Here is a 15,877-nt window from a genome sequence, read left to right as displayed (position 1 = left end):
CATTAACCTTTTCATGTGTATGAGATGTTGGGATGAACCTTACAGCCAATTGAGATCGGTTAAGGCTTGATTCCAATCATGCAACATTATCATCCATTTTGAATGATTAGTGGCTTTCCTTCATCAATAAAACATCAATTATAATAAGTTATAAGTCTAATTGGATGAAATCCATGAGATTAGTATGCCTTGTAAGGGAACTATAATAGGTTGCAGTTATGAAATCCCTACGCATCAAAGTATAATATCTAAATGTTCCTAGTCAATGTATCATTGAAACTGGACATCAATGATGCTTAGAGACTGATATATTCTATATTCTTTACTTTAAAAGTAAGCAATCGATATCATAAATTAAAGTATAGAGATACGTGAAACTAGAATATAAGTGCTTGCCTAAGAGATCAAGTTCACTAAACATGACTCGCCATGAGAAGTGCATTTGGTAATACAATCTAATGTCTATGCAATATTTCTCATGTGTTAATTGTGTAAATAATCCCTAGACTTGAGATCCCAAGTTATCTTATGTGTGGAGTGTTATACTTTGATTCCATCTCTACGGGTGTTTAACCAAGGATGCCAAAATAGGATCTTTTTGGGTATAGTATGAAGCATGTGAGGCAAATGAGTGGTCAAGATAGGAATCATCACCTCAAGTGTTTTAAAGGACATATCCTATCAGTTCTTGGTTAACATTAGCTTATTGAAGTCCTTGGCTAAGGCGACATGGAGATTATACAAAAGATTTCATAACTCTCTATAAAGTTAATGCTATAACTGCAGGAACGAATATGAAGGTCAGTAAGAGTAGACACTGCATCAAGCTTTTATCATCTCTAAGATATATGATGAGGGAATGAATTACACTGATAGAGTATACACTAAAAGGTTGTTAAAGCCTTTGACTCTTCTAACAATTGGGTGGCCATGATGCATTGCTAGATGCCAATATTGGTTTATGGAATTGACTATAAATTAATTGATTGAAATTTATATTAATCAATTAAGTCATTAAAAAATTCCATTGCCAACGTATTAGGATCCTAATGGGTCACACACAATGATTACATTTGAATTAAATTGGGAAAGTGATGATTTAAGTTTTTCACAATTGAAGACAGCTTAGTTTTGTTAGAAAAAGAAAAGTGTTTTCTCTTTTTTCCCCCACTCCTTTTGTGTGAAAGAGAAAATTGCTTGTGAAGCAATTTTCAGGGGAGGTTCGACTAAGATTGTGAGAAAGAAGAAAAGAAAAATTGTTATCATCTTTGCTAGCACAAAATATAGTTAAAAACTCTTTTCTTTATTGAAGGTTCAGGTGCAATTGTGTGTACTACCATTGGAGGCTAAGCACTTGGTTGGCTAGGGTTTTTGCTCCTTGTGGTGTTCATGAGATTACTTTAGGAAATGCCATTGTGATTATGAATTACTTAGCAAGGCAACTTTCTGAATAATAATTTATTTTGTGTTTTTTTGTGTTACATATCACTAAGGTGATCCATGAGTGGAGGCATGTTTTGGTCGTTTAGTTATAAAGTTTTAATTTTTTTTTTTTGCTATATATTTTGAGCATGTTGTCCGTAGCCAAACCCATCATCAGACAAGTACACTAACATATTCTATTACATCCAACTCTTTTAGACCTTATTAAATAGAATAAAGTGTGAAATTCCATTAAATCATACTTAGTAGATTTAGTTAATATGAATAATACATCTCAATGTGTCTTACTAAATCCATGGAGTTCTCATACAATTATATTGATTGTGCAACTTAATGCAAAATCTCTAGTATTGAATTCCAATGTAACACAGTAATATTAAGAAACTATTTTCTTAATGTCATCATGCTCCCACTAAAACCAAGATTCTTTGTAAGAGTAATATTCAAACTCTTTTAAATATTCCACAAAGTTACATACCTACATACCAAAGCATGCTTGGAATTGTATTGGTTTTAGAATACCATTATGGGCTTACTATATTGGAGAGGTATGGACCAAATCATATGACAATATGACTTTTCTTTCTTTTTTTGAATAAACATCTCTATGTTTTATTCATAAGACAGTTCCATCTTTACATGAATTGAACTTCATTCTTTTGATCAATTAATCACTAACTCAAACGATCTTTTACTAAAATCTTATCTTAAGAAGGGTCAATTAGTTGATTAATCTTAATTGATTAATTTTATTTTAATCAAACTAATTTGACATAACTTGTAATTTATAATTGATCAAATACCATTGTAAGGAGAAATATGAAATGTGGATAGATTAGTTGATTAATCTTAATTGATTAATTTTATTTTAATTAAACTAATTTGACATAAATCGTAATTTATAATTGATCAAATACCATTGTAAGGAGAGATATGAAATGTGGATAATAATAAAGTAAGATATAATTATTCCAAATAATTATCCAAACATGAAACATTAAAACTTTAACATCCAAACGCTAAATATAAATGTTCACAAGTCATCCATATGGCAATATATGTCAAAACATTTAACCAAATTATTCAAAAAATTAAATCATAAGTTTAAATAGGACCACAACCATCCATATGTAGCATCCAATGTTTCAAGTAGTGCATTAATGTGGTCAACTCCTCCATTAAGATCCTACTCATCTTTGTTCTCTGTCCCTGTAATATGTCATACATATTAAAACCAATATAAGGTATTATATACCTTTATAATATAAGGTAGTATATCTTAACAAATGGTACATGAATTAAAAACTTCAATTAGCTTTTTCTTCTTGCTTACAGTAGCTAGGTATTTGTTGTCAATTTTGCGCATGCAAGTATACGTATCGAACAAGTAATATAGTGAAGAAGTAGAGTATCGTTCCCACGGAGATTTGTTCTTAAATCTTTACTAAGTACTAAAATTTATGACAAATTAATCTTATTTAAGTAACTAAACTTTTTAAAAATTTAATTAAAACAAAATGAAAACAAGCACTAAGTTAACTAACAGAAATTAAAATTACTTAAGAAAGGTAATATATTAAAACCTAAAATTATGGGTTCATTCACCACTTCATCTGATACCAGCTTCTCTTATTATTTACATTCATGGGTTGTTTTACTAACATAGAATCCAAAGCTATGTACAAGTCTTCGTCGAAATCTTTGCACAAATACCTACCTTAATTGGATCACTATATGTCTGTAGGAATCAATTAGATACTGTTCATTAAGCTAGTGTTATAATTTGGCTATGTATGGCAATTATAGTATGTTTGCTCGAATTACGAATCAAATCACCTAAGTAACGTGAACATACACTATTCAAACCTTAGTCCAATATAAATCTTTTTGTCGAGTCTTAGTTAGATTTATAAATCAATTAATTGTTGGCCAAGCAATAAAAAGTATTAAGAACATATTTGAATAAGCAAAACTATGCCCATTCATAGCAAATAAAAGAGAAACAAATATTGAGATTACATGTTGAAATCCACCACAATCCTAAAAAAATTAGTTTAGCTCATAATATTTAATAAAAACAATATCTAAAGAAATTTAGCCATGAATTCAAAACAAGAAAATAAGAATAACACAAAAGAGAGAAAGAAACTAATGTTAAATCTTGGTAAATCTTGAAACCCTTTCAATTGCATTTGAATTTTTACTTGATCCATAGCTCCAATTCTCCAAAAAAGCTATTGTCATCTCTCCTTTGAATGCTCTTAGAAAGGCTCTTAAATATGTGCAAGGATGCCCTACTTTCAAATTTTCTGTCAAAAGTTTAATAAAATATGGGTGACGCTGCAACCATGACTTTCTGGCACCACAGCTCCTTGATCTTCCTTGGTAGTGTTGCGGACATGATTCTTTGATGTTGTGGTAGTCTCACTTTTAGTGCCATGGCCATGATTCTCTGGTGCCACGGCATTCTCACTTTCAGCACTGTGGCCATGATTCTCTGGTGCCACGAACCTTTAGCCATGCTACATGAAGTGGAGAACTTCATCTGTCTATCAATTTCAAATGTGATTTTCACCTCTATTGGATTCGAATTCGGTAAAGTGGTAAACATGAAAGTTGTAGCGCATTCTTACATCTTTCTATTAAATTAAAAATTACATCAATTAGGTTTCTATAGCTCAAGTTATCTTTTAATTACTGCAACATATATGAATGACACTTTCACCATACTTGTCCTGTCATAACTCAATTTCACCTTGCTCATCACATATCTTGTACATAACCATGAGAGAAATTGACATTAATTCTTTTTAAAGTAAATTAAACCAAAATAAAGTAAAATTAAACTAAAACCATTTAATTTACCTATTCATCATGTAATTTAATTTAACTTATAAAAACAAATAAAATGCTCAAATTTGAACCTGAAACTCAAAGGTCTAGCTACTAAATTCTGCAAAATGTGTTAAAAAAAACTTTATATCATAGAGTTATCATATCCTCAAACTTAGGATTTTGCTAGTCCTCGAGCAAAATAAAAAACTAAATGCAATAACCTAAACATGAAAACATTTAACTAGAGTTCAATTGCATCATTTCATTAATTACCTTTAGTATCCTCAAAAGTTGCTTCATATTCATAACTTTAATCCACATACAAATATTATTCAAGTTTATGTCTCCATTCAAATGCAAGCTTATCATTAAGTAAAATTTTGTGTGTGTGTGTGCAACCTTTTCACTTAAAACATTGTACAATCCAAGTAAGTTTATATTCATGCAAAATCAAAATTAGTAATTAAATTCCATAAGTTTGCTTTTCATCTCTCTCCATTAATGTAGACTAACACTAAATCAATAATCAGTAGAACTTTAATTAGCTTGTAATGTATGTCCAAGGTTAAGGTTAGATATGGGTTAAAGTATAGCTCAAATCACCCTAAGCACATAGTCAAAATAAGACCTATTAAGAGTTTTATTTCTTTCATTTAGTATACCCTTTTTAATGAAGACTTTTCTTTTGTTCATCTCTTCATTTTTTCCTCTCTTTCTTTTTCTCAATTTCACACCCCAAAACTTATTTCTTTTATTAGGTAGTGAGATGAATACATTCATATTTTGAACTTTTCATCATTTTTCATCTTTACTACCTTTTTCACTATCTAGCTCATAACTCTTCCTAAATTGACTTATGCATTTAGAAATGAAGGATGCAAGAATTGTTAGGAATATTAATATAAGGGTCTAGGCTAACAATTAAGTGTTCAAACAAAGAAAAGGTGTCATTAGGTTTAAAAGGAAAACTAAGGGTAAATTATGTAAAAGAAGGATACAAAAGGCTTAGTCCGTCTAAAAATGGCCTAAATCATGTCCTTAACTAAGTGTTGCCTAGAATTTCACCTCGAGAGAGAATCAAACAAATTCTAGAACTCAATATAATTCAAAATTTTCACAGTCACATTAACTTTCTCTGAATTCGTACAATGAATCTAAGTAGTAGACATAGTGCTCAAAATGTAGAAATTTCATCTTAACAATAAAGCTTAACATAAGAATGTACATAACACTCACACAATATTCATATGCTTCAAAGAATCAAATTAGGAATGAAACTAAGTTCTGGATAGGTAAATTAAAAAAAATTGGCGCAATTAAATCTAGCTCAAGCTTTTAAAACATGAATAAAAATAAAAAAAATTAACAAAAATAACTTTCCTAAAATATCATAAAAACTAATAACAATAAAACCCTCCCCCAAACTTAAATTGCACATTGTCCTCAATGTCAAAATCGAAAAAGAATAAGAAAAAGAAACTCCCCTATCAAGGGTGACAGTGTATTGAGAGCTCTAATTTTCTTCCTCCTTATCTTTAGGCTCTCTAAACCTGCTAACTCAACAAACAAGCGAGGGAGAGGTTATAAGTACTTGTTAAATAGAAAAACAAAGCTACCTAAGATAACAACTAAAGTATAAAAGATATAGCATGGGTTGCCTCCCAAGAAGTGTTTTTTTATAGTCACTAGCTTGACTATGACGCCCTCTTTTTGTTGTCTACTAAAGTACTTAAGGATATTTGGTGATCCAATTCACCTCCCAAGTAATGTTGGAAATGCTGCCCATTCACTTCGAATGTTCCAGTAGCTTCACTACAAATATCTATTGCATTATAAGGATCGATCCTAACCACCTTTTAAGGACCTAACCACTTTAATTTTTGTTTCCATGAAAAGAGCTTGACTGATTTAGCTGGTAACACTTGTTGTCCCACTTTAAAATTAAGATTAATTGAATGTGGTGGATCATGTTCATCAAAACATTGTTTAGTTTTGAGTTATGGGGGCGGTGTTTCTAATTCAAGAATTGATGCTTGCTTACTTGTAGGGTGTGGAGTAAAATTACCTTCACCTTTATTAGCTGATTCCACTTTATTGCATCGAGCTGTGGATGAAGGGTATTTAGGTGCATTGAAAATTGTAAATTCAACTACCTCATCTCCAACTTTGAAAGTTATTTTGCCTTTCCTTGCATCGATTAGTGTGCCTACAATGGCCAAGAATGGACATCCCAATATGATTGAAATCTCTTGATCTTCCTCCATCTCAAGTACATTGAAATCCATTAGAATGTACAATTTCCCAACCTTAAGCAAGACATCCTCTATAACCCAATAGGGGTGCCTTATCATTCTGTCAGCTTGTTGCAAGGTGATTGTAGTAAGTTGAATCTCTTACAATCTAATTCTCCTAGTAATAGATAAAGGCATAATTAAGACACCAGCACCCAAGTCACACAAAGCTTTCAAAAAATTAAAATTACCAATTGAGAAAGGGATAAAAAAACTCCTTGGGTCTTTAAGCTTTGGTGGAAGCTTGTTCTAGATTATCACGCTACACTCTTAAGTGAGTGTAATTATCTGAAAATCCTCTAGTTTCCTCTTTTTTGTCAATATGTCCTTTAGAAACTTCACAAATGATGGCATTTACTCTAAAGCTTCTGTGAAAGGCTTGTTGATGTGAAGCTTTTTCAATACCTTGAGAAATTTTTGGAAATGTTTATCAAGCTTTTGTTTTCGAAGGTGCTAACGAAAAGGTTGTGGTGGGTAAAGTTTTCTTTGCTTCCTTGACTTGAACTTGCTTGTTAGTTATCTCAATCATTTTTTCATTCTCAATAGGCTTATGTTGAAGAGTAGCTTGCCTAAGACTATTGCCAACCTCTTTTTTCCTCCTCATGGTGATTGCCATAACTTGTTTCTTACCTTCTCTGCTTGGATTCACCTCCGTATCATTAGGCAGTGTTCCTTGAGTCTCAAGGTTTCGAATTGATGTTGCTTGACTCTGAATGAGAGTTACTTGGCTTTGTATAAAGCTACAATTCTATGTCATGTACTGCCTTAGCAATTTTTCAACAACTGGCTTTTTTTCTAAAATAGGTGTTTCAGCTTATTGTTGGAATCTTGGAGGTACATTTGGCCTTAAAGTTGAGGATGAACTTTGATTATTAGCCTAAGAGAAATTTGGATGGTTCTTCCACCATGGGTTATAAATGATGGAGTAGGGGTTGTTTTTCTATCTATTCCCTACATATTGCACTATTTTTATTGAGTTTGGACACTAATGACTAGCATGATTATCTCTATAGTACTCACACGCTACAAAAGAGCTTTGAATGGAGTTAGTACCTAAAGATTCAAATATCTTAGTTAGAATAGCTACCTAAGTGGATAATGTCAAAAAAAACATCTACATCATGAATTCTAGTTACTCTCTTATGAATTGCTCACTCTATTAGCCACTAGTAGTTGTTTGCAGCCATTTCTTCCAACAAATCGTATGCCTCATCAATCAATTTTTCCATTAAAGCTCCTCGCACAACGACATCAATGGTGGTTCAAACCTGCCCACTTAGACCATTGTAGAAAGTTTGCACTTGAAGCTACTTTGGAAGACTATGATGACGACAACAGCTAAGTAATTCTTTGTATCTTTGCCAAGCATCATACAACAATTTAAAATCTTGTTACATGAATGATGTAATATCATTCGCCATTTTTGATGTCTTAGTTAAAGGAAAGAACTTGGCAAGGAACTTTTGAGCAAGATCATCCCATGTTGTTATTGAGCTAGTAAGAAGTGCATTTAGCCATGCTTTAGCTTTATCCCTTAATGAGAAAGGAAAAAACCTTAAACAAATTGCATCATCTGTGACACCATTGAGTTTGAATGCATCACAAATTTTCAAAAAGTTTGATATACAGCCATTTGAATCATCATTTGGTAGACCCATAAACTGGACTAAAGCTTGAATCGTGGTGATGATGGCCGGCTTGATATCAAAATTATTAGCTTGAATAATTAGCCTTCGAATGCTTGATGGAATCCTTTGCACTAATAAGACAACATAATCCCTTAATCATCGATTTTCAACTGCTACACACTCTTGGATTTGCTATTCACCCTATTGATCAGCCATTGTATTTATTAGAGCAAAACCTTGTTGATTTTTATGTCGAAATCTGCAAAATGTTCTTTTAATTTTGGGATCACAAGGTACAATCTCTTAGCTTTTTGCTATTCTCATACAATGACTGGACTCACCGGCAAAACAAAAAATAAAACTTAAATTAAGACTAATCTATAGAATTTTAATATTAGCAAATAATAAAGAAAACAAAACCCTAGCAATGGCACCAAAAACTTGTTGTCAATTTTGCACATGCAAGTATATGTATCGAACAAGTAATATAATGATAAAGTAAAGTATCATTCCCATAGAGATTTGTTCCTAAATCTTTACTAAGTACTAAAATTTATAACAAATTAATCTTATTTAAGTAATTAAAATTTTCAAAAAATTAATTAAAACAAAATTAAAACAAGAACTAAGTTAACTAATAGAAATTAAAATTACTTGAGAAAGGCAATATATTAAAACCCAAGATTATGGGTTCATTCAATAATTTATCTTATACCAGTTTCTTTTTTTATTTACATTCATGGGTGGTTTTACTAATCTATAATCCAAAGCTGTGTACAAGTCTCCATCGAGATGCTTGCACAAATACCTAACTTAATTGGGTCACTATATGTCTTTAGGAATAAATTAAATAAGGTTCATTAAGCTAGTGTTCTAATTTAGCTATGTATGGCAATTGACATATGTCTACTTGAATCACAAATCAGATCATCTAAGTGATGTTAACATACACTATTCAAACCTTAGTCCAATCTAAAATCTCTCTATCAAGTCTCAATTAGATTCATAAATCAATTAATTGTTGGCCAAGTAAACAAAAGTATTATGAATAGATTTGAATAAGTAAAACTATACGCATTCATAGTAAATAAAAGAGAAACAAATATTCAAATTATACGTTGAAATCCATGACAATCCTAGAAAAAATAGTTTAGCTTATAATATCTATTAAAATCAATATCCAAAAAATTTAACCATGAATTCAAAAAAAGAAAATAAAGATAACACAAAAGAGAGAAATAAACTAATGTTGAATTTTGGTAAATCTCAAAACTTTCTCAATTGCTCTTGAATTCTTACTTGATTTGTAGCTCCAATTCTCCAAAAAAGCTATTACCGTCTCTACTTTGAATGCTCTCAAAAAGGCTCTTAAATATGTGCAAGAATGCCTTATTTTCTAATTTTCTATCAAAAGTTTAATTTTGGCAATTAGGGTGGCATCGTGACCATAACTTTCTGCGAGCCGTGGTGCCATGATCTTCCTTGGTAATGCCACAGCCATGATTCTTTGATGGTGCGGCAATCTCACTTTCAGCTTCACAGCCATGATTCTCTAGCACCGTAACACTTTAGCCATGCTACATGAAGTGCAGAACTGCATCTGTCTATCAATTTCAAACATGATTTCCACCTTAATCTGATCCAAACTGGATAAAGTGGTAAACATGAAAGTTGTAGCCCATTCTCTTAGCTTTCTAATGAATGAAAATCACATCAATTGGATTTCTAAAGCTAAAGTTATCTTTAAATTACTGCAACATGTATGAGTGACACCTTCACCATACTTGTGCTATCATAACTCAATCTCACCTTGCTCATCACATATCCTGCACATAGCCATAAGAGAAAATGACATTAACTCTTTTTAAAGTAAATTAAACCAAAATAAAGTAAAACTAAACTAAAACTATTTAATTTAACTATTCAACATGTAATCTAACTTAAAAAAAATAACTAAAATGCTCAAATATAAACCTAAAACTCAAAGGTCTAGCTATTAAATTTCCCAAAATGCATTAAAAATAACTTTATATAATAGAGGTATTAGTACTCCTTACAATTCCTCCTCTGAGCCCTAGGCTTACCACAACGATGGCAAATGTCCTTCTCTTTATCTTTTTTGGCACTTCCCTTAGGCTTCAATGCCTTCTAAGTTTGGGATGTTACCTTCTTCCTCTTTTGGGTTTTTTTTTTTCTTTTGCTTTGTTTGAGCCTTTGAAGAAGAAATAAGAAGTAAAGCCTTTTTTTCCCTTTTGATGAACTTATCTGCCATGTCCAGCATGTTCAAAAGTCTGGAAAGGGTAACATCCAAATGGTTCATATGGAAGTTCAACACGAATTGACTGAAGCTGTTAGGAAGAGATTATAGAGCTAAGTCAATACTCAGCTCATGATCCTTGACCAATCCTAATTGTCCAAACCTCTTAATGAGTCCAATTATCTTTAGTACATGGGGTCTGAAAAAACTCCCTTTTTCCATCTTGCACCGAAACAATTCCTTAAAGATCTCATATCTCTCAGTGCGCCCTTCTTTGTTGAACAATTCTCTAAGGTGAAGAATCATGGATTGGACATGTATGTACTTATGCTGTTTTCGGAGCTTAAGGGTTATACTAGCTAGCATCATGCATGCTGCCTAATCATTGTCATCCTTGTGACGTTGATATGTCTTTTTGTCCTCAACACTAACATCGTCAGCAAAGATTGGTGAAATAGGTGTGTCAAGCACATATGATTTCTTCTCCTATTACAAGATGATCTTGAGGTTCCAAAACCAATCTAGGAAGTTTAGGCTAGTGAGTTTGTTTGCATCCAAGATGCTCTGAAGTAACAAGTTGTTAGCCATATCTATAGATTATGTTTAAGTAAATAAGCTAAAAGTAATAAGTATAATCATGCACAAACTATTTAAAACAAGGCTTTAAAATTTAGAATAGGTCTCTTATTATTTTATATGCAAAATGACAACCCTTAAAGTCATTTCGGAAAGTTTTTCTAGGAACTTTCTAGTGGGCTAGGACCCCATTCAACTTACCATGACAGTGAGTGTGCTCAACAAGCCATGATATGCCTAATTGGGTAGATAATTTAGTTTATTGATCACATCTTTTATGTGACTTCTAGATCAGTTAGGTGACAACAAATTGTCTAAACATATCATTAATGTTTTGCCTAGCCATTGCCTTTAGTTTCTATAATAATCAAGCTTCCAAGCACTCAAGTTTTATGAAACTAGTTGAGTAAGACCCACCAATAGCTCAAACACACTAGTATAAAAGTGTGGCCTTGAGTGTGCTCAACAAGCCTTTGATTAAAAGAGCAGTCAAGTTATTTTGTTATATGGTGGAAGCAAATTTAGTCATGCATAGCACGTGACTCAATATTTCATGAGGGATATTGTTTTGCAAATTTATTAAGGTCTCATTTTGCATGGATATCATTCATTAAATTGCATAAAATAAATCTATCACATGCTTATTATTCGAGAGAAATATAGACTTCAATTATAGCATAATCATATGGGCCCAAGTCAATAAATATCTATATGTATATTCATCAACATGAATGCACAAAAATTTAAAACATGTCTTATTCAAATTGTTAATCATATGGGATATTTGAGATTAATTTTATTTTTATTTTTTATTCTAACATTAGAGAATTTTACTAATCAAAATTAGTAATTCTTTAACTCCTAATTTCATTAGGATTAGAATTCAAATTTTATTACAAATTAAAAACTAAAACAATTTTAATTTGTGTTCCTAAACATTTTAGGCAATCAATTATAAATGTCATTTAATTAAAGATTGAATGTCTATTATTACTTAATCTTATTAGGAAATATCGTAGACAATTTAATCTTTAAATTTAATGTCAAAGTAGAATTATCTTCTTGTGAGAAGTCAATTTAAAATCAAATTTGTCCATAAATATTTCGACTCCTATTACTACTAGGAATCTAATTCCTAGATTAATTTTGTCTTAAATAATTTAAATTGTGACACTCTTAAACTGAAGAATCACATTTCATAATTTATTAAATCAATTATCATTTTTTGTGGAACATATTCCATAAATATTTAATTAGCTAATGAAGATATTTTAACTTCTATAATTTTAAAAATCACATTTCTTTATTTATGGATGTTAATGCATCTCTTTGACATCCTTAATTTTAGTAAACATATTCCTTAAATTAAATGTTTCAAAAATTAGCATAATTATTGGACTAATTCCATAACTTGTCCTTAGTCAATTAATTAATTTAATTGATTATTTATTGGTGTAAAATTTGGACAAATCCTATGCCTTAACCCAAATAATGTCGACATGTCATTTTGAAATTCTTTGTGACTTAAAAAATTCAAAAACCATGACCGTTATCTGCAGGTGGCAGAATCGATTTTTGAGTCATTTTGAAATTCTTTGTGACTTAAATTTAAGAATTTAATTCCTAATAAAATTTATCCTGAGAGATAACTCATGGAGCTATTCTAAAATATTTTTTCAGAATTTTAGGAGGCATTTTGGGCTGTCAAAAAAATTCAAAACTGTGACCTTTATTGTAGAGGCAGTTTCGATTTTGTCTTTCTTTTGAAGCTATTTGGTGGTATAAAATTAAGAATATAATTCCCAATTAAATTTTTCTTGGTAGACAACTTATGGAAAAATTTTATAGTAATTTTCTAGGATTTTAGGAAACATTTTTGGCTATCAAAAAGAATTCAAAAACCATGGCTTCTTGCTACAGAGGCAACAATGGTTTTGACTCCACCAACTTAATTTTATGAAGGCTTACCTTAAAATTCTTGGAAACAATTTGGATAATTTATGAAACCTTTTAATAAAAAAATCTTCATCTAGTTGTTGCAACTAATTGTAGAAATTAGGCCTTTCTTGGTTGCCAAGTCGAACAAAACCATGACTGTCACTACTGCAAACAGTAATTGTTTCAGCCACGTTTTGGTAGCTTTACCTCTACCACAGCCACACATAATCACCCATCTTGGAACATTGCCAATGTGTATTGATTTCTTAATTTTTCAACATTTTATAAGGAATTTAAACTTTATCTAAAAGTTGAAAACCAGACCTTTATAAAAGTTGGGCAAAATTGGATTCCCCCATAAATTACGCACTCATCGGATTACCACTTAATTACAGAATTAATTTGTGCATCTTATGCACTAACTTATCTTTAGAAATTTGACATTAAAATGAGATTAGTATGGTGAGAAATAAGATTTAAAAATCCACAATAAAAATTGCCTAGAAATCAAAATAACTATAACATATTGTAAAGTTTAAAACTTTCTTCTTTGTTTCCTAAAAAACCCTTACACCTCATAACCCTATCATATAAGGCATCAACAATTGTTAGACATTTTAATATGTTAAAATCAAGCCATGGATGGCTCTGATAGTACTGTTGGGTTTGGCTATAGACGGCATGCTTAAAATTACGCAGAGGAAAGAAAATTAAAACTTCAAAAACAAAACATGCCTCCACTCACAAATCACCATGGTGATATTTTAACACATAGAATAACATATAAAACCATAAAATCAAAAGCTAACCTTGCCAACATTTTTCTGATTGGATTATTAATCTCCTCAATGTAATCTGTGAACACCTCAAGAAGCCAGAACCCTAACCAATTAAGTTCTTGACCTCCAATGGTAGTACACACGATTTCACTTGAATTATTCAGCAAAGAAGGGAAATTTTAACTATGCTTTTGTGCTAGCAAAAAGGGACAACATATGTCCCTCTTCACTTCTCACAAGGATGGCCAAATCACACACTTGAAAAGTTATTTTAAAAACAATTTTTTCTTCTTCAAAAAGTAGGTAACGGCACACAAGAAAAAAGAACCTTTTTTTTTAATTTTCTGAAAACTCTTTTATTTAATATGTGGAATAATAGTTAAATGTGATTTATATAGCTAGGTTAAAATTAACTTTAATTTTGCAATAAAGCACTCCAAATTATAACACATTATAATATAGCCCATGACTTAATTAAACTATTTTAATTGAGTTCAATGAAAATTAAATTGAAATAATTTTATTTACATTATTTCAATTTCCACATTATAAATATAACTATTTATATATTATGCCCAAAACTTAATTAAAAGAGCCTTAAGGTTTTGATATGGTAGGGATGCCCTTACTTACATTGATGATGAAAACATTTCCGAAAGAGATCTTGAACAAGAAATGCTTTTGAACTCAATGACAAATCTGAACATACCCAACAGTTTTACAAGGTTATCCTCAGGTGATCATCTCCTCCATCTTATAGTGAGCCACACTTTTCGTTCCTTTGGTAGCAAACACTCTATGGTGTCACTTAAGGATCTCTAGTTTATGCACCATATCAATGCACAAACTCCAATAGACCCAGCTCAATTTATCTTTAACGAAATGGTGAAAATAGTCAAAGGCTATAGGAAGCTGTTAGTATATGGTCAGGTCATTTGCATTCTTCTTTGGCATCTCGCCATTGACACATCATATGAAAGAGCTTCAAAAGCTTTATTTTTTAAAAAATGACCGACCTTTAACATCAAGAGCTCGATCCCTCTATTCCAACCTCGATTCTTCTCTCCCTTAGGTCGATCCTTAGTTTTCAAACTTCCAAACATTCCTCAAATGGCTCCTAAATGTTTCATCATGGCTGCAAAACGAAGCCACGGTTGATCTTCTTCGAGGGTGCATTGCTCGATCCATTTCAAGTCAACTTTGCATGCTCGGAAGAAGTACTTGCTACAAGACATTGTTTGCTAGTGGAGGTGTTCACCATTATCTTATATAATCTTATCTAAATAGAATGATCATTATGGGTTTTATCTCAAAAGTCTAAAACACAATGGTTTCCTTAAATAATCATATCTCCAACATTTGCTATTATTGCTAAAAGAGCAGCCATGAACTGCCAAAAATCACGATTTCAAAATATGTCGCAATTTTTTTTTTTTTGAGTAACAAATTTGAGACGTGAAATCGTGTTCATTTGTATATAATATATATCAGGAAATTGTGATATATACATTTCATTGCTGTTTGGCAGATTATAGGGCTATAATGTTCCATGTATCAAGTGCATATCAAGAAGATTGACCGGAAACTGCTAGATAAATCTAAATGTAGAGCTAGAATCTCTGAATATTCTGTTTTTTTCTTTGACAGATGCATGATTATATTGAAGGGAAAAAGAAAGCCATGTGACTTGTCAATATGAAGAAAGTTAGAAGAGAATAGACATATTAAAGAGGGGTTTCTTTAATCCAAAGTTGGGACGATGAACTTAATTATAACCCTTGGAGACTCAGTACTAATGTTCATTCATAGCCATATATATATTTTTAACGTCAGAGACATATTAATTCCATTATAGAGTTAAATCATTATTTACTATGATGACAGTTCATTAAAGATGAGATAATGTTGAGATAGTCTTTTTCAAACTAGATTGATATGGATCAGGCAATGAATGGCTAATAACAGTCATCATCTCAATCCAAGGATTGACAGGCACCAGATATGAAGCAACTTTTTTCCACCTTGAAAGCCGTTTAGTCTTGGAGTCTCAATTGCCAAGAACTTAGCCAAGTGGTACAGTGGAACGCTCTCCACATAAATATCACGCAGCACGACAATTACGTTGCTTTT

This window comes from Theobroma umbraticum, unplaced genomic scaffold (assembly GCF_002168275.2).
Source record: "Theobroma umbraticum cultivar Fairchild unplaced genomic scaffold, ASM216827v3 scaffold_20.0, whole genome shotgun sequence".
In the NCBI taxonomy this organism is placed as follows: domain Eukaryota; kingdom Viridiplantae; phylum Streptophyta; class Magnoliopsida; order Malvales; family Malvaceae; genus Theobroma; species Theobroma umbraticum.
Note: the sequence above shows the minus strand (reverse complement) of the source record.